This window comes from Vipera berus (assembly GCF_964194415.1).
Source record: "Vipera berus genome assembly, chromosome: 3".
NCBI classification, from domain to species: Eukaryota; Metazoa; Chordata; class Lepidosauria; order Squamata; family Viperidae; genus Vipera; species Vipera berus.
In genome coordinates, this window is record NC_138204.1 from 91,449,168 (window position 1) to 91,473,410 (window position 24,243).

A 24,243-nucleotide genomic window follows, 5' to 3' on the forward strand; every position below is an offset into this window, starting at 1 on the left:
TAGTAACCCTTTGCTCTCATGAGTGCTGTCTCATTTCTCAAGACGTTTGTGTGTGTGTATGTGTAATTATTTTGCAGCACTCCTCTGAGAGATCCATGTCACAAACAAACCCATTTGCAAAAAGTTAGAATTAAATCCAGGACTTGAGCAGCAGCTTAAGCTACAGCAGAATAATCTGAATAATGCTTTAACCCATACAATTAATGATTATTATTTTTAGTTTGACCCCAAATGGTCTGCATGGCATTAGCAAATCAGTTTGAAGACAGGATCATTTTTCCCCCCCAACCAATTGATGGGCAAGAAAACACAGCTCATATCCTTATGTGAATGCTGTAATATCCTGTAATAAAACCTCATTGACACTCCTGCTTCTTACTTCAGTCTGTTTTGCTTACGGATGGCACTAAAGATCCTACTCAGGGATATGCTGATGAACTCTGAACTGGTAACTGATTAGGAAAGAGGTCTTGGATTAATGGTGGATGAGTCCATTAAAAGAATGATCTGAAGGGTGTACTTTTGTGAATCAGGCAAATATCACGATGGTCATCATAAGGAAATAAAATCCTTACCACCTTACTCTTTTATACAAAGCTGTGTCTTAGTGTACTCTTATAGCAATGTACCTTTCTAATCGCTGCTTCAGAAAAAGAAAATAACAATGTGTAAAAGATCAAGGAGCTGGAGCAACTGCCCTTAAAATGCATTTTATATTAGGGGAAAACAAAGAGAGAGAGAGAGAGAGAGAGAGAGAGAGAGAGAGAGAGAGAGAGAGAGAGAGAGAGAGAGAGAGAGAGAGAGAGAGAGAGAGAGAGAGAGAGAATGAGAATAAAGATGGATATGATAGAAATATATAAAATCATATGCAATACAGTGACAATAGTTACTCCTATTTTTCACTCTAGGATAATATTACAATGTAAGATCTTGAGAGAAGTGAAACAGTGTAAAATTCAGTTCAAAAAGAAAGATATTTAACCCACAATACAAAGTTAATCAATATAATTTATCACAGTGAGGGCTATCATCTTGTAACTTAGGAATGGGAAAGCTAAGATTTGCTATTTGATCTATTCCTGGCCAATTTAGATATTTGAATATTAAGAAAGTAACATCTACCCAGTTTTCATTTGGATTTCTGTTTTATTTTTAATGATTTTAAATGTTTGTTTTAGTATAATTTATTTTATTGTGCATTGTAACTGCAACTTCTTAAGGGTCATTCTCCAATTTGGTGATCTAAAGATGTGATGGATTTAAACTTTCATAATACCCCACCAACTTGGTTCCAATTCTTTTTTTCAATGAGATTCCTGGATGCAAGATGATTTTTTTTTACAAAGTCAGAACAAATCCAAGACTTTCTGTAGATAAACATGGATATATCTATAGAAAAATTTTGAAGGCTTTTGTAGATTTCATGTGGACAAGAAAGTAATTAATAGTCTCCTCCGAGGTTTATCAATGGATGATAAATTGAGAGTCCAGTGAAAGAAGAGGTCTCATCTAGGAAACAAAAAAAGCAATTAGTTGGACATTTGGCTGTACTTATGTGCAGAGAAAACTTGCCTTTGTTTCACTAATGGGTTTTGATGTAGGTTTCTTATTTCGGTCTTTTCTTCTTTTGTTATATATTTGATTTAGATACTTTATTCAAAGTTAATCTTAACTGCTGAACAAATGGAGCAATTTTGATGTAAATAATTGGTATTGAATATTAATTTATTGCTATGCTTTTTAATCTTTGAAATGTTTAATAATGGTTAAAATATGAAGGCTATAGTGTTGTATTGCTAATTTGTTAATGAGCTATGGCCAACTAAACTGTCTCTTTTACATAGATGAATTTAGCAATAAAATGATGAATATAAATAAATGGCTATTGTGACTAATTCTGGAAGTTATATAATATATGATATACTGAATATCGACAAGAGATGAATATATCCATGACCTAACTGGGTGAAGAGTCTTCAAGACATATTCTCATGATTTAATATAGCTTAGATGTATTCTTTGTGAAAGTAAAATCTCTTCAGTCTTTTGTATTGTATTAATTCCCTTCTGGAAACCTTTCTGTTTAAATGCTAAGGCCACTTCCTCAGATTTACTACAGGAATCAATGAGCCTTGGAGGATAAACACCTCATAAGACCAGTTCAGGTAAAAAGCACATTCTGATAATATATCAACAGTCTCATAATGCCCAGGCAAGAAAACAATGGCTTCAGTAGCGCATGAACAGTAATGTAGACATTTGCACTGAACAAAACAAAACAGAACAGAACATTGGCTCAAAGCAAGATACATAGGTATTAGACAAATATTCAATTCAGAGTTTCAGTTCAGAGACTATTCATTCAAATTAAACTGGATTAACTCAAATAGAGCATATGCATATAAATGTTTTCCCTGAACTGAATCAATTTTCTCAATTGAATTAACCCAATTTGGAGATTTGATTTGAAAGCCCAAACTATATCAGACTGCAAATTAGAAACACTTTGATGTTTCAAACCAGATTTGGCATGATTTCCACATCCCTAATAGGAATTCTAGGGGGCACGATGGCTCAGCGGTTAAAGATGCTGAGTTTGTCATCTGGGTTTGAGACCCAAGCTCCGTGAAACAGAGTGAGCTCCTGTTACTTGCCCCAGCTCCTGCCCACCTAACAGTTCAAAAGCATGCAAATGCAAGTAGATTAATAGGTACCACTTTGGTGGGAAGGTAACAGCATTCTGTGTGCCTTTGGCATATAGCCATGCTGGCCACAATACCATGGAAATTGTCCTCAGACAATGCTGGGTCTCTCGGCTAAGAAGACAGAGATGAATATTGTGCCCTAGGGTTGGGCATGACTGACAAAGAAACCTTTACCTTTAATAGAAATTCTATGTCAGTTGCCACTAATTTAGCACTACTATTAGATTTACTATACTAAAGAAATAGCATAATAGAAGGGATACAGTTTTGAACTCTGCTTTATCACATTTGCTCTATTTCAGCTTGCTAGCTAGACATTTACTCAGTGGCCAACTGTTATTACTGGAATCAGGCCTTTTTTAAAAAAAAAATCAAGAATACTGTAAAATGATTGACAGTACTATAATGTGTGATTAAGGTGCCTATATACAGGATGACAAATGTGAATGTCAAAAGTAGGATTTCAGGATTTCTTGGACTAGAAGAATATTAAGCATGTTTTGGGCACTTTCACAAAATGGTCACACTGATGTATTTTGCTAACCTTAAAGCACTATTTACCATCTCATCCCATTTAGTTCCATCAGATGTTCTTTTGTTAACAGTGCTAATACTGTGTTTTGCAGCATATCAGAGTCACATTTGTTTATTCATTTTGAATTAAAAGTATTTAACTCAAATCAAATCAGATAGAGCAGAGGTGACAGGGTAAGCCAAGCTTTGAAAGAATCCTTCAGTTTGACAATGCTTCAATCAAATCATCCCTCTGAAGCCAATTAGTTGATTAAAACACAAAATTGGGTCAAAGCAGAAAATCAAAAGAAGTAGTTTTGAAGTATTTTGAAATCTTCCGATATGCATTGTGGATTCAATGGTTTTCTGCTGCTTCTAGGAATCTTATATTCAATCAAGTAACTTCTGTTCCACATTATAAGACCTCCTAACAGTAACCAGGAAAACTCTGATTCTTATGAAGTCTTGTTAGGTTTATTGCAAGGAAAGAAAGGTCATGTTACAGAATCTGGAAGACTGATCATGTGTGAAAGAACTAGAATTTCAAGAATTATTGGCCTGAGGGGTATATAAGCATGTTTTTTTTAATCTGTAAATGCAGTAAGACTGGTTGTTCTTGATGTTTTTAATTCTTTTTCAAAATCTTCTGAATTAAGGGATTGCTGGCTAGCTTTTTGTGAAATATGAAGGGAATATCCATCTGCTCCTGTTCTGCAATTTTTTTTTCCAAATATCCATTCTCATTCCTGGGCTCAGAGAATTCCATTACACATATGTGAAAAAAATTGAGTGGGAATTGATTGGGATGACATTGTATATCTCTCAGTGCCAGCCTGCTTCTGTTGCCTTTGCTAATTAAGTAACTAACACAAGGACAGCCAGCCAAAAAACTGACACAAAAAAGTCCTGCTAGTGATGACAGGATCATTCTCAGAAGGAGCCAAGCTTGCCAACCCTTCTGCATTGCAAAACCCAGTGATCAGAGGCAGCACAGCTTACCAGCAAAGACAATGAATTCTGTATTGAAGAGATTTGTTCTTCATCTTCTCTTTCTCACCATCTTCTTTTCTTGAAGATCCAGTTATGCAAAATGAGACAATTGACTGGGTCTGCTCCTTCCTTCCTTCCTTCCTTCCTTCCTTCCTTCCTTCCTTCCTTCCTTCCTTCCTTCCTTCCTTCCTTCCTTCCTTCCTTCCTTCCTTCCTTCCTGCTTCCCTGCCTCCATATTTTAAAACATTGCACAGAGAAGTGTAGAAACAAAAGGAGGTGGGGGAAATGTTTAGATTCTTAGATAATTAAATTTGGAGTTGCAGGAAGAAAGATTGGCACAAAAGAAAAAAAGGGCACAAAAGACACATTCCATTCCATTTATATTACTGTATAGAGAAGAAGAACTGTGTTCAGGGGCTACCACAAAGAAGAGGGAGTCAAGCTATTCTCCAAAGCACCTGAAGGCAGGACAAGAAGCAACGGATGGAAACTAGTCAAGGAGAGAAGCAACCTAGAACTAAGGAGAAACTTCCTGACAGTTAGAACAATTAACCAGTGGAACAACCTGCCTCCAGAGGTGGTGAATGCTCCAACACTGGAGGTTTTTAAGAAGAGACTGGACAGCCATTTGCCTGAAATGGTATAGAGTTTCCTGCCTGAGCAGGGGGTTGGACTAGATGACCTCCAAGGTCCCTTCCAACTTTATTATTATTATTATTATTATTATTATTATTATTATTATTATTATTATTATTATTATTATTATTATTATTATTTCTTTTTCTATGAATTTGTCTAATTTATCTTCTCTATAGTTCATTCCTTGAGTGTTTTAGGCAAATTGGCACCTTTGTACATCAGAAATGCATCTGCATGAGTAGTAGATTAATTGCATCTTGTGATCTACTCAGAAACATAGATATTCTGGTGTATTCTTCTATTGGATGTTTGTTTTAGAAACAATGTTTTGAACAGCCAACCCCATATTTTAATCTCCTTTGAATAAGTTAGCTCAAATAGCTGATTTGTTCAGAAATCTTTAAAAGATAGCTAATAAAACTTGATCTCTATAGTAACTTCTCAATAACTCCTGGACCTGAAAGGGTTATATAAATCCCTGCTGATGTTAAAAAGAGGGACACAATGAAGCTGACTCAACAAAAAATAATTAGTTTTAAGGATGAATATCCAGCTCTTTTGCTCGTAATGGGTAGATGGAAATCTATGAACAAATCCTTCTGAAATCACTAATCAAGTCCTTGTGAAGGTTTAGGAGCCCATTTTACAGGCTATATAAGAGTCAGGGGATTAATTATTATGTATGTATGAAAATTTAGTTATAGTTTCTGACGCAAATCCTCCCCCTCCCAAATAAAAACAGAGAAGCCAAGTAACAACATGTCAGGGGAAGTGTTAATTAGTGGCCACATATTTCTGCAGATCAAATTCTCTTCTTCTACATCACTCAGATAATCTTCCCTTCACTTAGATCAGGTACGTCAAACTGCCGGCCTGTGGGCAGGATGTGTCACACTGAAATTGCACCCACCTCATTGCTGGCAATGGGGAAAAAGTCACAATACGTCGCGCGACATCACATGACATCTTGAGTTTGACATGCCTGACTTAGATAGATAAGAGAATGCTGATCCCTAGGCCTGGGTTTTCACTCTTATTATTCCCATATTTTAAATGGTAACAGAGAGGAACTAGATAATAATAGATCACTGTCATAATCAAACTGTGCTTAGTTTATTATGTGCTATTATGTTTGTGTCGATTTCCAATAAAAAAGAGTATATGTAGCTCAGGGTTGAACTGGGGAGTCCTCAGTGTTCTTTGAACTTGGTTGTTTTCTTGTAGAGATTTTATTACCCAACTAGAAAACATCACCAGTGCTTGTGAGTGAAGGCTTTGCTCCCTCTTTATATTCAGTAGCTCGCCCTGATGGCACAGTGGTTAGGATGCAGTACTGCTAACTCCTGGCTGCCAGCAGTTTGGCAGTTTGAGTCTCACTGGCTCAAGGTTGACTCATTCTACCATCCCTCCAAGGTCAGTAAAATGAGGGGGCAATATTTTGGGGGGCAATATGCTTACTCTGTAAACCACTTAGAGAGGGCAGTAAAGCACATTGTGAAGTGGTATATAAGTCTAAGTGGTATTGCTATTGTCTTGCAAGTGTTCTCCTTGGTAGTTCTTCCACATTAGGGTATTGTTTTCTGTTTGTCTGGTGTTAATCCCTGCTTATCTGGGTATGATTACTGAAGAAGATGTGTTTTAGTCTTTTTATTTCCTTTTTAGATTTTTTTAAATTGTCTTTTGAATGGTGTGTATATGCTGTGTTTATTTCTATGTATCAATAGGAGCAAACCACACCCCCACCAACACTGGCAGGCGATCTCTGTATATAAACAAGAAGCAAACCCCACACTTACTAGTACTGATGATGTTTCCTGGTTGAATAATGAAACATCTTATGCAAACAACCAAACTCAAAGAACTTCAATGACTTCAATGACTGTCCTGCCTAGTCATAGCAGGAACTGATCCTGGAAGAGATGAATGAAGAATTCTGGGAAAAGCAAGCATCTATATCAAGTAGTAGCAGTATAAGAAGATGCTGGAGACCAATTATTATTTTAATTGCCATGGCAAAGGCATTATTTCATAATTTTATGAAAGTCACATATTTTACTAAGAAAACCATATGGTATAGACAATAGACAAAGCAAATTTTATCCTGCACTTCTATACTAATTGACTAGAGGAAAAATTTCTTGAATGAAGAAAAAGGTGGGCTTAGAGCAGGACAATTCAGAATGAATCATAGAGTTATCTTTCCAATGGTAGCTGAGATTGTATTATACAGAATCAAAATTCTGTTAATAAGCAGTTTTTGTTGACTTCAGAACTGCCTTTCCTTCAAACTCCAGAGGTAAATTCTGAGAAAAAATTGAAATTATTATCACTGATAAATGATTGCTGCTGCTTATTAATAAGCAATATAATAATACCAAGGTTAGATGCAACAAGGTTAGATTGTTCTCTGATCCACCAGTTATATGGAGAAAGGTCAGGCAGGCCCGCATTTTGTTACCTTTTCTTTTCTACATCTTTATTAAAATTATAGTCAAAAATCTTAAATACTATATAGGGCACCACCACCTGCCTATGTTGGCAGAGAAAAGCATCCAAATCCTCTTGTGTACTAATGATGCTGTGCTTTTGTTATATTTTTAAATCAGTCTTAAGACGGTCTTGAGGAAAAGAAGAGAATCTGCAATAGAGAAGAAGATCTGCAAACAAATGATTAAAAGATAAATATAAAGGGTTTTGCCATAGCTATAAGTTCCATAACCAGCTGATTTGTGGAAAGAGGTTAAAGCTTCAAGAGATGTTCTTCTTTCCTCTGAATATGAAAGCTCACTGCAAAGGAAATATGCAGTGTTGGTAGCTCTGAGATCAACAACCATCCTGAAATTATTTCCACTAAAGGGATAGGTCAGCACTCATGGCTATCAAACTGTTCCAGGCAATATCATAATCATAGCTCCTCTGGGCTCTTGGCTCTTCTCCTAATTAAAGCCTAAGTGAATTCCAGTTGTAACCTGAAGACTGGAGATTGAACTTTAAGAGATAGAAACAAGAGGTCCACTACTGTTTTCTAGCTGCTACTGCTGCTGCTGCTGCTGCTGCTACTACTACTACTACTACTACTACTACTACTACTACTACTACTACTAATGGTCTCTCATATATTTCACAATTATTTTCAATCTAGGGTGAAGTCATTTCATTCCCTTGGTATTGCTCCATAATTTTTGTTTTCCTTAGGTTACCAAGAAGTGAAGAAGTGCTAAGCCAGTCAATCAAGATCAGTCCTCATCAGCAAAACCTTGGCTCTCTTATTCTATCTCAAGATATTTTTATTAAATTTCACTAAAATGTCTGTTCCTTCAAAATATATTGAAGGAATATATGAATACTTACTTAGTGTTGTGTATGTTAACAGCTGCAAGAATTCTATGTCTTTTATTAAAAGAATGGCCAGTTAAATTAGGTATGCCCCCAATGTTTAGAATGTCATGCTTAAAACATTCATGTCATATTTTAAAAATAAAATGGATGTAGCATTCATTTTGGTTTGGAAATCATTTTTATATGCATAGAATGTGCAATGTGCAAAATTCAGGTTTTACAATTATACTTTAGCTTATAAATTACAGTATTATCTTAATATATTCTTAATCATCTATAGTTGCTCCTTTTTTGAAAAAAATGATTTGATGAATTGTGTTAACCACTTACATTTAGACTAAAATTTAATATATTTTATTTCTGTTCGTTATTCTTTATTTCTTAAAATTCTAATTGTATTTGCATTCTCCATTTCTTATATTCTTCAAAAAATAGTGTATCATTACATATAGTACTTAGCTCACAAACAGAAGAAGTTAGAAAGCGATTCAAACGTTTACAAGGAAAACTGCTAACTATTTTTATTCTACTTACCAAACAAAATATAAAATTTGATGCGCTCCTTTTGGCAGTCCTACAGTCTAGTTTTCAAAACTTCCTCATACAGAATATATCTGTCCTTGAGGATTAAGAAAAAGAAAACATTTGTTCGTCTTTTATTCTTTACTTTTTGTAGAGATATCACACCCAAGTACACCATTCACTCCAGCATTCCTATTGAAATTTCCAAGTCATTCAGAGCAATTTTATTTTTTCCTTCTGCTGTCAGACAAAAATGACTGTAGTGTGTCTGTGTGTGTGTGTGTGTGTGTGTGGTTTTGTTTGGAGCAGTTTTGATTTGTAATGTATATATATATGTGTGTTTGTATAGCTTGATTATGGTTAATACAATTATTATTGTTTCTACATTATAACTCAATATTTTTAAGTGTTTTATTTGACTGGCTTTTGACTCTATTAATTCCTTTCTTCCTCCCTTTCTTTCCTCCTCCTCCTCCTCCCCCTCTTCCTCCTCCTCCTTCCAATCCATTTTGCTATGCCATGATAATGCTGCTTATCTACTTATCTTCTCAAATTAACAATGATTGACATAATGCATAAAAAGCAACTAGAATGTGTTCTGTAGCCAACTAATGATATTGATGGCTATTTAGTGATTCCCCGTCAGCAGTGGACACCTTCTCTTGACAGCTACTGTTCTCCTATCCTTTATTCTCTGTGTACTAAATCTACCAATGTTTAATATATGACACTCATTTGTTAGTTATGACATTTTCTTAAATTAGGCCGTAAGCTGAAACTCTCCTTAAGGGTTTTGAAAACCTGCTGTGTTTTCCAGGTCTTAAGCCTATTAAGCACCTTTAATTTGATATTAAATGGCAAATGAAAAGCTCAAATATGCTTTTGAAACATGGTGGGGACTATAATAATGTCTTACAGAAATAGTGACACTTCACTACCATTTTTTAAAGACAGCCTTCCTTCTCCACTGTACTGATTGGATTAAAAACTTGCTGACTATCGGTTGAAGAATTCAACAGAATTCTATTATAACTATAATGCAAGTCTCACTATGTGCCAGCTTTTATTTATTTACTTATGCTTTTCAGTCCCAAAGGGCTCCCAAAGTAAAATATAAAAAAAACAATAATAAATCGGTAACAACAAAATCTAGTCATCAAACACCTGCAATAGATGCCCTCAATAAAATCAACTGAGACTAAGATCCCATGGAAATAATCCAGCTGTAACTTGTTTATGTAACACTGGTAGGATAGGATCCTCAGAGGGAGGACATTCCCAAGTTTGGCTACCAGAGACAAAGCTGATATGAAGGACAAGATCATTTGTTCCATATGAACAGCCTGTTTTGTAAGAAAGTGGTTTTTTTTCTTTTTTTTTGTAAGATTGATGACCCATGAGATCAAGTTGTGGGGAATTAGATAGATGGAGAGCAAGAGAAAGCCTTTTGCACTGAGGCACTCTGGCACAAAAATGTTTTCCCCAGAAAAAAATTGTTTCTCATCACAAATCTTTTTATTTGCCCTTGGCTTTTATGGATATTTTTGATCAAGACTTTTGCTTTTACTTTTGTATTTTCATGGTTCCTGCTGCTTTGCTTGTTCTGAGGTTATTTTAATGGTGACTGTTGATGGATTCAAGCAATGGATGGAAAGAGAACACCAACTCCCTATAAATACATAGTGGGCCCAAAATTCCTACCAAGGTGGGTCAGTAAGTCAAAAATACATTAACCTTATCTGTAAAAAAAATATCATGAAACCACTGGTTGAGTCACCTGCCAGTTTTGGGCTTGGTATTATCTGTATGCTGATGAAACCCAATTATATCTTTTGACTCCAGATTGGTTGAATGAAGTTGTCATGGTTCTGTACCAGTGTCTGAAGTCTATGTGGGTTTGGATAGGGAAGAATTCTCTATTCAATTCAATCTTATCAAGATTGGCTGTTTGGTCTTCCTAGATTAGCAGATGTTCTAGCTTTGACCTTGGATGAGGTGGCACTCCCCTATTCAAGGATGGTGCACAATTTGAGAGTCTTCCTGGACTCATAGCACCTGCTTTTAAATATTTCAATGGATTTTTAACAATTTAGAAACTGTTTAGAGTTTTGCAAGTATTAAAAACAATATGATGCCTATACAGTTCTCATTGCCTTAGTATAAACAAAGCTTCTAAAATCAGCTGGATTCAGACTGCCCCTTGATTTGTAAGTGTATTGTTAGGATCACTGTAAACTTCACAGTTTTTCCATCTCTTCATTTTTATAAGAGTTATTGTTTTATTGACATTTTATTCATTTGTGTATATATTTTTGATTATTATTTGCACTTTATTTTGCATTACTTGGAAACTATATGTGTAGTAACTGTTGCATTACAGTTATTGGTTGATTAAACATACCAGTGATTTTGTATTGTTGCTCAATCACCTTATATTTCCTGTGTACGTTATAACTTTTAACGATATTCTTTGCTGTACTGAAGACCATGAAACTAGATGTAATTATGTTCTCCAGTATATTGTAGCAGTTCTCCAACATTAAGGCAGCCATCTCATTGTGATTCAAGGTGGCATCTATGGACTAACACTTTCAAAAGCAACTCAGAAGCTTTGGGTTAGAAAAGTAAATGAGGTAAGAACTGATAGTTTGAAACAGTGATAGAAAACCATGAGGTGGTTGGCCAGTTTGATGGCTAGGCTTACCATCTGCCCCATTAAGTTATTCATGAGATTTTTTTTCCAAACCCTTTCCCCTATCAGATGCATATGTTTCCAATGAGTTACTTCAAGTGGCATTCCCCCAGGATTTTGCTTGCCATGTTCTTTGCCCTGAATTTGAAAAGTGAGGGGCTCCCCAGAATTTTGCTTTCCTCTTGAATTTATTCCAATGGAAATGAATTTATTCCAAGTACAGGGAATAATTTATGGATCTCCCATCCAGTCTTATGAATTATTATCCAAACGTTCAGCCAAACCAGTAGCTTTGGAATCAGTTTAAATCATTTGGAATGATGTCACCAACTTTGTCTGGGTTTTAAATAGTTAATAATTAGCTGTTGAATTTAGATCAGTTGGTAAAAGAGTTAGAATGTAATCACTTGAAAAAGAAACTCTTAGATGGTGTCCATAGTTGTGAGTTACCATGCGGTAAGATGGTTAGCCAATAAATTTGATAAATAAATAAATACCTGCTCAGACACTGGTGTAAGCTTCACGTAGCAGTCCAAAAAGGAAATAAATAGAAGGCACAGAAACCCTGCTGTTCCAATGTGTGAGAAGAGAGCTGACTAAGGAGATTCTTCAATATATATTTGCCAAAGGTATATTGAATACATGAAAATATAAATTAAAGTTTGTGAGATGAGACTTCAAAAACAGTGACAATAAGCACTGGCTCTTTTCAGAGAGGGTGGATGGGGAGATTGCTCTGCGAAAAATACATTTCAGCCCCAGGAATATGTCATTTCTGCCAACAGTGATAGATGAAAGTTGAGAGAGAATGGATGAAAAAGTGGTGATGCCCCACCTTTGTCTGGCCTCTGTGACCATATAGGTCTTGCTCTAGAATATCATTCAGTTTTTAAGTCCATCTATTTATTCTTCAAGAAGCAACCCTGACACAATTGCTTCTCAATAGCACACTTGTATTATGGATGATCATATCTTGAAGAAATCCAAGATCAACTCTTCAAACCTTTGCGATGATATCATATCTTCTGCAATAATATGAAAAGGATTCCCCCACTCGACGCAGGCATTCTTGCTAACCATCACACAGTGAAGAATATTGGATGAATTTTGTAATTTGAGTCATTTGTTTTGAAAGCTGGTGTTAAGTATATTCGTATGTTTAAGAAACAGTATCTGTTACTTTCTAATTTCTTGGTAAAAAATCACTGGAAAATTGTGTCAGTGTTATATGGTGGTTTGTGTACAAATGTTGTCAGAATTCTCTTCGGGGACTTAGACATCATCATGGCAGCTAATGTTGACTTACATCTGAGGAAATGCAGAGAGGGGGAAATATTTTCATGTGTAAAGATGAAATATTCTTTGAACTCTCTTCTTTCCCTCATTTAGAAAAGTATCTAATTGGTCATTAATGGTATGTTGACAATGCATTATAGCAGATATGTCAAACTCGTCATGTGACATCGCACAAAATATTGGAGCCTTTTCGCCATTGCCGGCAATGGGGTGGGTGTGGCTTCTGGATGACGTGTCCAGCCCATGAGCCAGCAGTTTGACACCCCTGCATCCAACATATGCAACAGAAATAGAATTATTCATGAATATAATTTTGGGTTGTCTTGTCTGACCCAACTCTCTCTATGTTAATTGAACTGAAAAAGTAGTTCGTATTTTGGAATTTGTTTTCCACGTATGTATTTAGAAGGTTGTGGATCATCTTATAAGTTATCCAATGAATCCTCTCATAACATACATTCTGCATTGTACAAAATGAATCACTCACATAACATACTATCTGAGATAGCTTTTCACAGAGGCAAAAAACAAATGCACACAGTATCTACTGAAGAAAGTACTGATGATTTAATAAACCAAGATTATGTATGTTTGAAGTTTTAAGCTTCCCTTTGAAATGTTTTTATTCCTAAATAGAACCAGATGAATACAGTTACAAAATGCAGGCACTTCCATTTGCATGAAAAAAATATATATTAATGTCCCTCTCAGTCTTTTTCTTCCTTCCTCTCTCCTGATTCTCATTTTGTTTGCATGTTGTTTTTAAGCAAATGCTCATCAAGCAATTTATATTAAATCATTCAGACATAATGCTTTACAAACAGCCTATGAAAATTATAATGAGTGTTCCTAATTAGTCAATCATCAAGCTATAATCACTTCTGGATAAATTAGGTTATGGGAATTAGAGAAATTAAATGAAGCACTGAGGTTGGCATTTCCCCCCCCTTTAAAAAAAACCTTCAGCCTTATGCAGAGTACACACACACACACACACACACACACACACACATTGAGGGTTTTTTTCTGATGTACCCTGTTGAGAAGGAATCTTTTGTATATATACTCTGATTCAATCTCTAGTTTGCATTCCTCTCCATCATTTTGAACAAACTGTCCATATATTTTTTATTAATATCATATATGATCAGCAGAAATTCATAAATCACAGACTCAGACAAATTCAGTCACTTTGATTCTTAAAGCTTGACAGTAGTGTGGTGTGCTGTTGGCTGAGTAAGACAAGATAATCTTTATTGTCACTTTTTCTGTGAACACACGGGCACACATTGAAAATAAAATTCTGATGTCTGCTCTCAAAAGAATACATATTACATATACATATACATATATACAGGTAGTCCTTGTCCTATGACCACAGTGGAGCCAAAATTTCTGTTGTTAAGTGAGACATTTGTTAAGTGAATGTTGCCCCATTTTATAACCTTTCTTGCTACAGTTGTTAAATGAATCACTGCAGTTGATAAGTTAGTAACCCATTTGCTAAGTGAATCTGGCTTCCCTATTGACCTTGCTTGTCAGAAGGTCCAAAAAGGGGATCACATGACCTTGGGACACAGCTACATTCATAAATATGAAACAATTGCCAAGCATCTGAATTTTGATCACATGACTATAGGGATGCTGATATATATACCCATGTTTCCACAAAAATAAGACCAGGTCTTTTTTTTTTTTTGCCTCCAAAAGAGGTGCCAGGTCTTATTGTCAGGCGGTATCTTTTATACTCAACTCTGGCACCGATAGCCCCCACCCAGCCAGCCCACTTCTTCTGACTGAAGGAGCAGCTTCATTCTGCATTTCACAGTCAGGCCTTTCTGGAAGGCCAATACAGCCAAGCACCAAGCTATGGATTCAATCCATAGCTCGGTTCTCGGCTGCAGTGGCCTTCTGGAAAGCCCTGTGACTGAGAAATGCAGGCCTGGTTGCAGAAGATGCCACAGAACAAGTGGGCTAGTGAGGAGAGGCCTGGCTGCAAGATGAGTGGGTGCAGGGTACGTGGGGCAGCTCCCCCCACCCCCACCCTAGATTGATTTTTAGGTTTGTACCTCACCCCAAAACTAGGGGTAATTTTTGGGGTAGGGCTTATATTAGGCCCACCCCACAAAATCAAGCTTGGGCTTACTTTCAGAGAAACAGGGAATACAGAGAAACAGGGAATACAGCCAAGCACCAAGCTATGGATTCAATCCATAGCTCGGTTCTCGGCTGCAGTGGCCTTCTGGAAAGCCCTGTGACTGAGAAATGCAGGCCTGGTTGCAGAAGATGCCACAGAACAAGTGGGCTAGTGAGGAGAGGCCTGGCTGCAAGATGAGTGGGTGCAGGGTACGTGGGGCAGCTCCCCCCACCCCCACCCTAGATTGATTTTTAGGTTTGTACCTCACCCCAAAACTAGGGGTAATTTTTGGGGTAGGGCTTATATTAGGCCCACCCCACAAAATCAAGCTTGGGCTTACTTTCAGAGAAACAGGGAATGTGTGTGTGTGTGTGTGTGTGTGTGTGTGTGAAAGTGTGTGTATATATATATACACACACACACATATTAGACACTGAAAAAAGTGACTTATGTCTGTTTTTCGGAGTTATGACTTTGTCAATTTTGAATACATAGTGGAAAAAGGAGTCTTGAGAGCTCACAGGTTTGATACTATGTGGAACAAAAGCTATTACAGAATCTAGGATACCATGAAGCCTTCTCCCAGAAGGCAACAAAGAAAGCTGGTCATGGAGACTATGTGTTAGCCTCCCAGAGAATCCTGCGGAGCCTGCTCTAGCATCACTTATATGCCATGTCCTGAATAGATGGAAGTGAACATCCAATAATCTTTTCTGCTGACTTTGCCACTCTCTGACAGCCTTCCTATCTGAAACAGGAATACTTCAGTAGTACCTAATTATTTTAGGGCCAGGTTGTTCATGGATTCCCATTATGTGGGTGATTGTAAAAAAAAATCAACTGCAATGAAACCTCACAGTGTCATGTTGCAGCCTATTTTAGGCTAAGCCGTTTTCCTGTACTATTATTATATTATGCTATATTGTATTATTCCCTCTCTCTTCATCTGCTCAGTTGCATCTGATTTTCAGATACTTTATAGATTAAACTATCTTCATTCTTTCCAATATTTTATAACATGATCTAAAACTTCTAGCTTTGAGCCAGTGTCTTGCTTGATGGCATCTACTATATCCAGTGTCTTCTTTGCTGGCCTTGTTTTCTAACATTCACAACTATTCTTACCATGATTGATTTTTCTAAAGAATCCGATTGCATGACATGACTAAAATTAAACAGCCTTAGTTTCGGTAATGTTTCTGGCTTAATGCATTCTAAAATCTCATTTTGTTATTTTTGCTATCCAAAGCATGCACAGTAGCTATCTTCATTCCCATAATTTGAAGGAGCTTAATTTTCTGTTATGGGATGCAGTGGCTCAGTGGGTTAGGACGCTGAGCTTGTCGATCAGGTGGTCAGCAGTTTGGTGGGTCGAATCCCGAGTGCGGCGTAACAGAGTGAGCGCCTGTTACTCGTCCCAGCTTCTGCCAACCTAGCAGTTCAAAAGCACGTAAAAATGCAAGTAGAAAAATAGGGACCACTATGGTGGGAAGGTAACAGCGTTCCGTGCGCCTTTGGCATCTAGTCACATGACCACAGAGATGTCCTCGGACAAGCGCTGGCTCTTCGGCTTTGAAACAGAGATGAGTATGCATGTGCGGGAGAACCTTTACCTTTACCTTTACCTTTTTAATTTTCTGTTATATGCTTTTTATGGCCCAACTTTTACAGCCATAAGTAGTTATAGGAAAAATAATAGCATTTACTATTCTGCATGAGTCCAGCTTGACTACGTTGAGATTGCCATCGTGAGTTGGCCATGCCAAGATAACCTGGGTTAGTTGGCCACGGCAAGGTGTCTGTTTCTAGTTCTGTACTTCGTATTAGGGCCAATATCCTTGGTGTTGTTTTTTTTAGATCTTTTCTCTGCTGATTGTTGTAATGTGTCCAAATGATATTTTGCATTTAATTTTGTCTCCTTTATGGTCAATTTTGGAACCAGGAAAAAATCTGTGCTGGATTAAACCCTGATTTATTTCTTCGTTATTTTTTACCTTAATTTCACCATTTCCAGTTATTCTTTTCGATATTTAGATTCAATCCAGTTAGCTTTTTTCCTTTTTACTTCCTGCCATGGATTTTGGATGTTTTTTTTTTAATACCATCTTAAAGTACTAATGTTTCTGCAGCCAATATTTATTGTAATTTCCAATTTAATTCTATTAACTCTATTCTTCAAAAGTGGTTTTATACAGAAACTTGAACAGATGTGGTCAGTGAAAACAGCCCTGTTACACATATTTTCCTGTCCTGAACTAGTCACATTAGTGTGAAGAATATTTTTTTTTGCAGCTGGTAAGGGGTAGGAAGACATACCAATTAATCAATTAACAGATATACAGTATTCAGCCAAAAAAGTAAAACAACATTAAAGTGCAAAATGTGCAAGAGAAAAGCCTATTCGTAGCAAAAGGTAGTAAGTGTGCTTATGGTATGATCAGCTTCAACAGTTTCTGTCTGCCAATATATGGGAGAAAATTTGGTCACCTTGCTAGAAACCTAATCTCACTCCAGACTTTGTCTAAACCTAGTGTAGATAGTTATTGGGGAAAGAGCCCACAATCAGATCAGATGTTTTATACTCCTTCCTTGGAGAATAACATCTCTATCATTACAGTTGAACTAGAAAGTTGCACTCATACATGGGCCTCCATAGAGATTCATCCAAGCTCAAAGTGGAGAAATATATTTGGGACAATGCTAGAAACTCAGAAGAGGACAGAACTCCTTTTAGCTCAAGGACATTGTTGTGTACCATACCACAAAATACTTCATACTTCAGCTTTGAAAAGTTTAATTGCTGCAGGCACATCATTGTTTTCCTTACAGCTTTTGCATCTGGTGATTGCATTGGAAGCTTTTTTGCCTCAAGAGTAACATATGCAGACTGAAGTTTCCAGGAGGTAGATGACTGAAAATTGATACCTAGGTATTCAAAGGCTTTTATTTGCTCAGTTGGGATGTTGTTGATTACCCAAATGTAAAGGAGGTTAGTATGCTGCATATTAAATACAATAACCTCAGCATGATTAATTTCCAGCATTTTGGTCTGGCAATATAATGCTAGCGCAATGAAGCTTTGTCCAGTCTTATCTGGAATACAGAAAGAATAGCAATGTTGTAAGCATATAATCATTTAGAAATTGGGTAGTGAGCTAGAAGTGGGGGGTGGAATTTAGCTCTAGTGAGACCCTATATAATATAGACATTAAACAATGGGGTTCAAGATACATCCTTGTTTGATTCCCTTTGGGAGCTGGCAATTCATTGCTATTTGTACAGTATATCTGACCAGCATTGTGGCATTTTCATGCAGCAGCATCTTAGCTGAAGAAAAAGATAACAATAAAGGCAACAGCCAATTTTTGCCATTATTATCTCATGGATAATTAAATCAAGTGCTCTCTTAAATCTATGAAAAAGGGCGTAAACAGAGCCTCTTGATTTACTGTCACATGTTGCAGACAGACGATAGAAGGTAGAACATGGGTCCATTACTGAAAAGCCTTGTCTAAACCTGGCTGTAGTTCCATGTCTAAGTGTTCTTTTCTTGGTTCACCCAGTCAGCGAACTTATAACAGAGATGTTTCCCATATACAGGTGAAACTCGGAAAATTAGAATATCGTGCAAAAGGTCATTTATTTCAGTAATGCAACTTAAAAGGGGAAACTAATATATGAGATAGACTCATTACATGCAAAGCAAGATAGTTCAAGCCGTGATTTGTCGTAATTGTGATGATTATGGCTTACAGCTCATGAAAACCCCAAATCCACAATCTCAAAAAATTAGAAGGAATCAGTAGGAATCGCAATCATGGAGAAGACTGCTGACCTGACAGTTGTGCAGAAAACCATCGTTGACACCCTCCATAAGGAGGGAAAGCCTCAAAAGGTAATTGCAAAAGAAGTTGGATGTTCCCAAAGTGCTGTATCAAAGCACATTAATAGAAAGTTATGTGGAAGGGAAAAGTGTGGAAGAAAAAGGTGCACAAGCAGCAGGGATGACCTCAGCCTGGAGAGGATTGTCAGGAAAAGGCCATTCAAAAGTGTTGGGGACTTTCACAAGGAGTGGACTGAGGCTGGAGTCAGTGCATCAAGAGCCACCACACACAGACAGATCCTGGACATGGGCTTCAAATGTCGTATTCCTCTTGTCAAGCTGCTCCTGAACAACAAACAACGTCAGAAGCATCTTACCTGGGCTAAAGAAAAACAGACCTGGTCTGTTGCTCAGTGGTCCAAAGTCCTCTTTTCTGATGAGAGCAACTTTTGCATCTCCTTTGGAAACCAAGGACCCAGAGTCTGGAGGAAGAATGGAGAGGCACACACTGCAAGATGCTTGAAGTCCAGTGTGAAGTTTCCACAGTCTGTGTTGATTTGGGGAGGCATGTCATCTGCTGGTGTTGGTCCACTGTGCTTCATTAAGTCCAGGGTCAATGCAGCCATCTACCAGGAGATTTTGGAGCACTTCATGCTTCCTTCTGCAGATGAGCTTTATGGGGATGCTGATTTTATTTTCCAGCAGGACTTGGCACCTGCTCACACTGCCAAAAGCACCAAAACCTGGTTCAATGACTGTGGGGTTACTGTGCTTGATTGGCCAGCAAACTCGCCTGACCTGAACCCCATAGAGAATCTAAGGGGCATTGCCAAGAGAAAGCTGAGAGACATGAGGCCGAACAATGCAGAAGAGCTGAAGGCCGCTATTGAAGCATCCTGGTCTTCCATAATACCTCAGCAGTGCCACAGGCTGATAGCTTCCATGCCATGCCACATTGAGGCAGTAATTGCTGCAAAAGGGGCCCAAACCAAGTACTGAGTATGTATACATGCTTATACTTTTCAGAGGTCCGATATTGTTCTATGTACACTCCTTGTTTTATTGATTGCATATAATATTCTAATTTTCTGAGATTGTGGATTTGGGGTTTTCATGAGTTGTACACCATAATCATCACAATTATGACAAATCACAGCTTGAACTATCTTGCTTTGCATGTAATGAGTCTATCTCATATATTAGTTTCCCCTTTTAAGTCGCATTACTGAAATAAATGAACTTTTGCACGATATTCTAATTTTTCGAGTTTCACCTGTACTTGCCTAATTATACATAGCAGGCCAATTGGGTAATAATAGCTAGGTTGCTTTTATTACCTTTTTGATATATATTATGACTATTATGGAGTTGCTCCATTCTTTATCTACCTATGAATGAAGGAGGGGGATGGAGAGATCTACCGTTGAGGCCACCATTCAGGATTTAGTTTTAGTATATGTACATAAAATGCAAAGACTCCTAGACAGATCGGTCTAAAATGGTTGAACTTCACATGTGTACAAAACCCTGAGATTTCTCATCATTGTTAGATGTTCATTAAGAAAGTATTCTAAGTACACACATAAATTAAATTGATTAAATATTAGGGCTGAGTAGATTTTAGAGGGGCCAGCTTTTGAGGAAAGCAGATGGGAGGTTATGTGATCTCTTTGCTGCTAAGGGAAAAGAGTCCAAGCTTCTTCAAATCTGCTCTGTTGCCTCTGCATTCTCCAGTTTTTCTAAAATTTGATAGGCCCTTCCAGCTTTGGCAAATGCCAGATTATCCTGAGGCAGCAGAACAACATGAATTAATGTGGCCTCTTCTATTCTCCCTTAGCCTGCCCAGAAGCTTCTTCTAACAAGGGAAAGGCTTTGAGGTGAGGGGAAGTTTTACACTGAGACAACTTCTGTTCTTTTTTGCCCTGACAAAGACAACCCCATCAATTCTCATTATGAAACTGTTTGACAAAACTTACTTAAATCACCTCACTTAGGACTAAGTACACACACACACACACACACACACACACACACACACACAGACACCAGCAAGACCAATTGGTGCCATCTTCCTTGTTGTGTATTTACTTATTGTTATATATGTACACAGTGTGTTATAATAGAAGTAATTGGACTGAGGTAAAAACCGCGGCAGCTTTTGACAGCTGTCAAAAGCTGCCGGGCCGAACTGCGCAGGCGCCAACCAACTGACAGCTCAACACGCGCTACCGATGACAGCTCCGAGCTGTCAAAACCTGACGGCCCCGATTGGCGGAAACAAACGGCGCAGGAACGGACTCACCCCTGATTGGTCAAACCGCCGACAGCTGCCAGTATAAATAGATGTCATGTTCTTATGTTGTTGCCTGGTTCAGAATAAAGAGTTAAACTGTTAACTCGCTGTCTCGCCTGCTTCCTAGCTAAAGCACTGGCGACGAAGGTGGGATGCCTGCTTGCCTAAGCTGAAGTCACTACCTAAGGGGAGAAGAGATTTTTTCCCTTAGCCGAGCTGGTCACTTGCCGAAGTCACTGGGAAGCCGAACTTCCCTTCAAAGCAAGCAGCGGCACCCACAGTTATAGGCAGCATGACGAACCATGGCCACATTCGAGAATTCAATACCCGCCACCCAGAAGGCTGGGAGTCTCATCTGGGCCAGGTAGAAGGATACCTGGTGGTTAAGAAGATTACGGACGACCGGGCCAAGGCAGCCGCCCTTCTCTGGCTCAGCGGGCCCGCCGTATATGATGCCGCTGTAGGAATCTTCACCCCTGAGCCGATCGCCACTATCTCCTACGCCGACCTGACCGAGGGGCTGAGCAAATACTTCATGCCCCTCAAGTCAGAACTCTTCTGGAGAGTAAATTTCGCCCAGAAACTACAGCTTCCTGACGAGCCAGCAAATGACTTTATAACCCGGGTCAGACACGCCGCACGACGGTGTCGGTTCCCGGACTTAGAAGACCGAATCCGGGACCAGATCGTCATAGGGCTCAAAGACGAACGGCTGAGGAAGAAGCTAATCGCCAAGCCAGAAATGACAATGACCGATGTGGCGAGGGAAGTCATTGCATACGAGGACAGCCACGGTGACAACCGACGTCTACCTGACAGCGGGCCCAGTGGGTCCGTGCACCAGGAGGACAGCGGGTTCAGTGGTCCCGAAGATGACGACGCCTCCATGGACATCGATGCGGTACAGCGGCGGTTCGAAAAGCTCAAGCTGCATCGCAACTACAGGGGGGGGGGCTGCCAACAATCAGAGGGGCGCTAACTTCCAACCAAACAGGGCTAAGTGTGCCAGCTGCAGCGGAAGCCACCCGAGAGCAACGTGCCGGTTCCGCAGTGCCAAATGCCACAGGTGCGGAAAGACAGGTCACCTCAAAGCCGTGTGCCGCAGCCGGAGCCAAGAAAATCTGCACGAACTGGAGGTGACAACCGCAGGTATGACCCTACACACACCCAGAGCCAGGCACAGTCCCAGAAACCTAGTGCTTAACGTAAGGGGAAGGGCGGAAAAATATACAGTCCACAGCACTCTTAAGCCCAAAGTCAAGGTGGACGTTCTGATTCAGGGAATTCCCTGTGAGATGGAAGTGGACTCTGGGTCCTCCGTCTCACTCATTTCGTGGCAAACTTACAGGGACATTTGTAACCGAAGTAGAAAACGGCCCGCCCTTCGACCCACCAAACTCCGCCTAGCTGACTTCCAGAAAACGCCCATTAAACTCCGGGGAAAAGCTTCCGTCCCCGTGGAGTTCAAACAATTTAAAGGATCCCTCCCTATTCTTGTAACCCAAGAAAACAGAATCAGCCTGCTAGGTCTAGACTGGTTTGAGGCACTAGGGATAGCGTTGACAGGTGTCAACGCCATTCAGCTGTCAAATTTAGAATCCGTCTGCCTTCAATTCGCGGACGTCTTTGACAGCTCGCTAGGGAAGTACACTGGACCGCCCGTATCACTTAAACTAAACCCGAATGTAATGCCTGTCAGAATCAAGGCTAGAAGAGTTCCCTTCGCCTTGAGGGAAAAAATAGAAGCTGAGCTAGACCGATTAACTACCTTAGGAGTCCTAGAACCGGTAGAAGGGGCGGAGTGGGAGACACCCATAGTGACCCCAGTTAAGTCAAATGGCCAAATAAGATTATGTGCCGATTATAAAGCGACCCTCAACCTCGCACTAAATGCACATGCCTACCCGGTCCCGGCTGTCAAAGACATCCTCGCGGCCATTAAGTCAGGCGCCATATTTGCCAAGTTAGACTTGGCGCAGGCGTATTTACAGCTGCCTGTCACCCCTGACACCGCTTTAGCTCAGACAATCGTCACCCACAAGGGAGCTTTTAAAATAAACCGCCTTCAATTCGGCATCTCTGCAGCCCCGGGGATCTTCCAGGAAATCATGGAAAGAACACTTAAAGGGATCCCCGGGGTCTGTCCTTATTTCGACGATGTCCTAATTGCAGGGGAATCTGAAAAAGACCTAGCTGACAAATTAACAAAAGTGCTCCTTAGGTTCAGGGAGGCTGGCCTCAAACTAAAACGAGACAAATGCTCCATCGGGGTGCCCTCAACAGAGTTCTTAGGGTTTAGAATAGACGCTAAAGGAATTCACCCCACTGAAACAAAAATTAAAGCTATCAAAACAGCACCAACCCCTAAAAATAAACAAGAACTTCAAGCCTTCCTAGGGTTAGTTAACTTTTATCATACCTTCCTGCCTCATAAAGCCTCCATTGCTGAACCTTTACATGGGCTATTAGACAAAGGCAAACCCTGGACTTGGTCATCGGAGCATGATAAAAGTTTTAATCTATTAAAAAACTTACTCTCCAGCAATACAACAGTAGCCCTATATAACGAACAGCTGCCCTTATGTCTGGCTTGCGATGCCTCCCCCTACGGCATCGGAGCAGTCCTAAGCCACTTAACTAAAGATGGAAAACAGACACCTGTAGCGTTCTATTCCAGAACGCTGTCAAAACCTGAGCGTAATTACGCTCAGATTGACAAGGAGGCTTTAGCTATTGTAGCCAGCGTAAAAAAATTTCATGATTACCTATACGGCCGATCCTTTACCATTTTTACTGACCATAAGCCCCTGTTAGGACTTTTTACAGTAAACAAACTAACACCACAAATATTATCTCCCCGCATCCTGAGATGGTCTACCTTCCTGTCAGCCTATTCATATAACTTAGAATACAAGCCAGGGAAAGCCATGGGCCATGCTGATGGCCTTAGCAGACTCCCCCAACCGATAGTCGACCCAGACCCAGCACCAGCTGGAAGGATACTGGCTATCTCAGACCTGCCAGAATGCCCATTATCTGTTAAGGACATCTCCGCAGCCACTGCTGCAGACAGGATATTAGGCAGAGTCCTAGGCTATGTCACGTCTGGTTGGAAATACACACCCCCAGACCCAGAATTCCAACCTTATATTTTAAAGCAAAAGGAATTATCCACCCATCAGGGATGTCTTTTATGGGGCAGCAGGGTAATCATACCCGACAAACACAGACTCAAGGTGTTAGAGAGCCTCCACGAAGGGCACCCTGGGACCGTCAAAATGAAGGCTCTGGCCA